Source organism: Equus quagga, chromosome 16 (assembly GCF_021613505.1).
Source record: "Equus quagga isolate Etosha38 chromosome 16, UCLA_HA_Equagga_1.0, whole genome shotgun sequence".
NCBI lineage: Eukaryota > Metazoa > Chordata > Mammalia > Perissodactyla > Equidae > Equus > Equus quagga.
The window spans coordinates 61809583-61815582 of record NC_060282.1 but is presented as its reverse complement, the minus strand read 5'-3'; positions in this window follow the sequence as shown (position 1 = coordinate 61815582).

The following is a 6000-nucleotide window of genomic DNA, read 5'->3' as shown; positions in this document are numbered from 1 at the left end:
CTCCAGAGAGGATGTTTCACATAGGATTGAAACGTCCCCTTTACAATAGTCGCGAGACTGCTCTGTCGGCACAGTGATTGATGAAACAGCAGGTAGGTCTGCTGTCTCGATGAACACAGCAGGATGGCAGGTCTGTTGTCTCCAGCTGAGTGGTTACAGGTGAGCGCTGCAATCAGTTCCTAGCCTAAGGAAAGATGCTTAATCTTTAAGGAAATGCCAGAGTTGGGAGGGGGAGGGAAGTTGCACCTTTATCTCAAGGGCCTTTGTCCTTGCCATAGGAAATGTATATACAATGCATGCTCAATGGCCACAGTCAGGCCCTTTTGGAAAAAACAAAGTCAGGCCAAATTAGGTTTATACCAAATGGCTTCCTCATATACTCCAATATATCCTATTGCTTGCCATTTTTATTTGTCAGCTGAAAAAAAAAAGGGGGTAAGTGGCTTTATGCTCATTTTTATAGAAGGAAACTGACCTCTGAAAGTGTCCATTCCTTGCTCAGAATCACAGAGCTAGTAAATGCCAAAATCAGACTGAACTCAGCTGGCCTGGCTGTAAAGTCGACACACTCCACAACACCACCATGCTCCTAATAGACCCCCACGCTCCTAATGGACTCAATTCCACAGCCACAGGGATTGATGCCCTTCGGACTCTATCCATCCTACCTGGAAATGTCTGACCCTGACCCGTTTCTAAGGCTACTCGTCTCTCCTCTGAGCTGCTGTAATAGTCTCCACATGGGATTACCAGTTTCTCATTGTCCCTGCCCTTACACACCCTTCCTCTGCTGTCAGAGATATCTTTCTGCAAGATTTCATTCCCTGAACTTTGAGAGAGCAGCCCTGCACGCAAGGTTGCACCTGAGGCCCTTCACAACCAGGCCCAACCTGTTTTTCCATTTTCACATCGCAGGAGTCCTAACCCCACCTACGTCTAGGCATACCAACCTTTTTATCACTTTGAAAAATATCACCCCGTCCACACAGAACATCTCAGAGTCAGTGGCAAGGGGTGGGGTGTGGGAGAAAGAAGTGTGTGTATTTTATACTCTGAACATTTGCTCTTATTGTTTCCTCTGCTCCATGCCCTTTCCTGCTTTCTCTGCTCATCTGCAAAGTCCTGCTCACTTGTCACCTCTGTGAAGCCTTCTCTAACCCTTCCTAGTGAGAATTCTTTGCTCCCACTTGTGTGATCCTCTGTGTGAGTGTGTAGTATAGCCCTTATGATGCTGAATTTAGAGCTGTTTACCTGCCTGTCTGCCTGCTAGAAGGTGTTCTTAAATGTAGACGCTGTCTTTTTCATCTTTGGTAGTCAGTATCTAACCAGCAGCTAGCACAGGGTCAGTATCACAGAATGAGACCTGACTGAGGGATATTTCTTGTTGCAAGGCTGGGCGACAAGCCATCGGGGGAACACTCACAGGGTGTGATGAAGCCCTGCCCTGTGATACATGGAATATCATTTACTGGGAAGTTGGGCTGACCTCAACAGCCTCCCTACCAACCCTCAGACTTGAATTCCTCTCTCTTCTTTTTCCCTCTCTCTCTTCCTAAATGTTAGCTGTCTTACCCTATTGAGCTTTATTTTTCTCTCAAACTTCAATCCATTTCTGTTTTAAACATCTTAACTAATTGGCTTTCATTTTTCAGTTGGTTTTAAATTTCATTTCTTTTAATGCCACACACATACATACATACAGGCTGGTCCCTATAGAGTTGTTCAGGAGAATCATTAACCATCGCTGAATAAATAAACCCCTGTTGCAATCTGGCTCTTAGGAGGGGCTCCCTCTCCAGTCAACAGAGCTCTTTGGCAGGTTTCCCACAGCAGAGCTTTACCATGCACCACACCCCTCCTTCTCAGAGCCCCATGCATTTGGGGTGATGTGGGGTGTCTGGAATGGGGAATGGTCAGGCACAGCTCCATGTTGTACTCAATCTTCCTTCCCTGCTGCTCAGTCTCAACCACTCATGACTCAGGCCAACCTGCTTTGAGGAACTTCAGTCTACCTTTGGAAATATCTGAGCCCCAACATGACCTGAATTCAGTATGTAGGTGACATTCTCTGCTCAGTGATCACTGTCAACACCCAATATTTACTCCAAGCTCTTGCCCAAAAAGGACATAACATCTCTAATCATAAAATGCAATTAGCAGCCCTCACATGCCTAGGACATGATGTCTCCCCTGAAGGAAAGACTTTAGTCCTTAAAGAATTAACATCATTATCAATTTCCTTCTTCCTAAGACAACTCTGAGGGTTTCTAGGATTAGTTGGCTATTGCCAGAACTGGATCCCTAACTTATCTGGTATTGCTTCTCCCTTATATACCATGACTAAGGAGGTTGTCCCTGAACCCCTGAATTGGAACTCTCTTTCCATGTCTGTATTTCAAAATCTCAAATCCTCTCCATCCTCTTCTCCTACTTCTAGAGTCCCCAATTATGCATTAACCATTCCCCTTTTTATACATGAAAGAGATGGATACACCTTAGGGGTCCTACCTTCCTTACCACCAAAAACTACAAGGAATACAATCTTGGGGTCACATTTCACACCTGAAAAAACACAAGCTTTACTTGAAATAGATATCCACTTCAACAGGAACCCTTAAAACAAGGGTCTTTCAAGAGCTCTCAGCAGCAGATGATGATATAGGGTGGCAAAATATGCCACTTTGACATAAGGATTATTTTGAACTGAAGGCAATTGAGAGGAAGCAGATACAAGAAAAGCTCTCCGCCTTCCCCCTATTTACCTAAAAGTAGGACACAAATTTGCAAAAGTGTCTCCCCCTCCCTCCGCCCCCATCAGGAAGGACAAAAGTTCATCACTGGCAGAACATTAGACCCTTACCAGCCCAGAGATGGCACCAGAGGAATCCACATAACAAACTTTACTGGCCCTTATCTTCTACTCATTTCCCCATATATTTGCCTTCCCACAGTTTGCTGTCCCTAGAAACTCAAAGTCCTTTTCCTTTGCTTATCACTTCTCTAAAAATTTACCGTTCCTTTGCCAAGATGCTGTATAAGCCCAAGTTCTAACCAGCCCTTTGAGTTACTCTTCACTGAGGTTTCACACATATGATGTGTGCCACAGGTATTAATAAATTCCTTGTTTTTCTCCTGTTAATCTGTCTATTGTCAGTATAATTATACAGGGCCCCAGTCAGAGAAGCTAGCAGAGTAGAAGTAAAAAGGATTTTCCTTCCCTATAATGACATGAGGTAGCTTCCTTTTCCAAGAATAAATATATGGCATAAAGAAGTGGTCATCTTCCACTCAAGACACCAGAACAAGATCACCTACAATCCTATATTCAATCCCCTCCTTATTTTCCCTTTGTATCTTTCTTGTTACCCTCCTTTTATTTTTCCATCATTCATTAGTATCAAAACTTTCTTGAATCATATCTTCCCCCTTCTTTTTTGCCCTTCCTATCATTTCCTTCTTCCTTATCCTTCATTTTACCCACATTCAGGATCCCTAAAACCTTTGGATGGCTTTTGCTAAACTGATTACTCAATCTTAAAATCTTTCTTAAAATTGTTGCTTTTTTTCACCCTTTCCTTTTAGCTCAACCATCTTTCCTCAAACTCCTCTTTCCACTCTTAAAAACTCCACAGTTGGTTTAGCTGTTTTCCCCACACAATGTTAGGAAATTCTTCCTATATTTTATGTCAGTTAAGCAAATATCCAAGTTCAATCTGGACCACTGTTAGAAAAAGTCTTATTTATTTCTCTGGTAATTTCACATACAAAAATTTTCTAGCTTCCAGTTTCTAAGTATCTTTTATTCTGCCAAATGTAGGGGAGGAAGACTTTTCCTCTGCCTAATGTGGGTTTGTCTGGCCAGAGAACGAATTAAATTCACATGAGACAGAATAGCAAGAGAAAATTAAACAAAGCTTTATGAGGACCATGGCCCAGGGCCTTTCCTCCCGAAGGAAGAAAGGGCACCAAAGAAGTGGGGTGCACAGAGTGGTTATATACCCCCAAACAGGATATTTCACATATGAAATGAAATGTCCCTCCCACAATAGTCACAAGATTGCCCTGTCAGCACAGCGCTTGATGGACACAGCAGATAGTGGGTCTGCTGTCTCAAAGGGTGTAGCAGGAGGCAAGTCTATTTTCTTGAGCTGGGTGGTCACAGGTGAGTTCAGCAATCAGTTCCTAGCCTAAGCAAAGATGCTTAATCCTTAAAGAAATGCCAACGTTGGGAGGGGGAGGGAAGTTGCACCCTTATCTCAAGGGCCCTTGTTCTTGCCATAGGGAATATCCAAAGCAGATATACAATGCATGCTCAACGGCCTCAGTCAGGCCCTTCTGGAAAGACAAGGTCAGGCCAAATTAGGTTTACACCAAAAGGCTTCCTCATGTACTACAATATATCCTATTGTTTGCCATTTCTATTTGTCAGTGTATACCTGGGAGCTGCTCAGGCAAGCCGAACAACCCACCAAAATGGCCAAAACCAACACCCCAAATATCATATCCCTAAAGACAAAAGAGGATGTTGGGGGTGGGGGGAGTCAGTTACAGGAGGTTACCTGACAAGCACAATAAACAAATGCAGATTTAAGTCCTTGCCTTCCCCATTGATTAAGAGTTTCTAGAGATAAGGTCATCCCCTTTCTTCTTCCTGGTACAGAGAGGGAGGCACCTTTACAGATAGAGATTTCCTTTACAATGTAAATGTCTCTTACAAAGGGCAAGCAAGTTCTACTTTTCAGTTGCTTTCCTGTCTGCAAAGAAACCAGCCTCAAATAATCATGCCAAAGAGAGATATGTTGGGGTGGCCAAGACCAGTCCCCCACATATGTATCCCCCTGATAAATGCCTTGTCTCCAGAACCCATCTCAGTTTCAGACTGCTGTAGGGCACGACACATGCTTCAGCCGTTTCTCCATGAACAGGGCCAACGTGAAATGCTGACTTTGGGGACTTTCTCTGAACCTTGACCAAAATTCCGCAGGAACTACTCTAATTCCTAAGTTTGTTCTAAGACAAACTATGTTTGTTTGATAAGGCCAACAAACACCAAACTTTCTCTTTTGCCTACACGTGCTGACAAGGCCAGACACAAATCCTCCAATTTCCCTCTCTTTGTCTCATTATTTATTAGCTAAAATTAGAGCTGTTTGTCCTCCTGCAATGTGCTAACTACAGAGAAAAACATTTGCTGTTCAGATATCTGACTTAGACTTCTGCTTGCAAAACAACCCTCACTGTAAATCCCTAATTTGCCATGTGTTCACTCCTTTCCATAAAAGTCAAAGGCAAAACCACCCCACTGAGACACTCCAATATTCAGATCTGGGATGCTCTCAGATTGCAACATCCAGAATCAATCAACCTCTTTCCTTGTCTAGTTTTTATCTTGGATAGAAGCCTCCCAAATATTCTCTGATAGTTAGCCAAGTGGTCTGTCTGAAATCAATAGAGGAATTCTGGGGAAGATTGTCAGCTACCATTTTCCCTTAGCTTTACTCAGCCCCTTGCTACGTGGGTGTTTTATATAGATACCAAGATGTAACTGGGCCTCCTTCACCTGATTCTGCCCTCACCCAGTCACTGTCTTGAAACAAATTTTACATCCTGCACACACATGATACATACATACACACAATAAAACATTAATAAATAATGTATTCTTCTAGTAAAGTTTTCATGTAGAAATGGAAGAGGGCTAAATTTCAGATCACCCAGCAAAAGCTCCTGTATCATTAAATTTTTTTCTTTTGCCTAAATTTGTTTTCCCTTCCTTCCCCTCCCCTCGCCTCCCTTCCCCTGCCTTCCCCTTTCCTCCTTTTCTCTTCTATTCTCCTCTCTTCTTTCTCCATCTTCCCTCATTATGTCCCACCTCAGCGTTCCTTTGGGGTTTCTCTACATTCATAACCACTTTCCTCCCTTAGCAAAACAAAAGATCTCTTCCAGGATCCACCCTCCTTAAGGAGTATGGAAATAAGGTGGGATGAATTGATGATGACT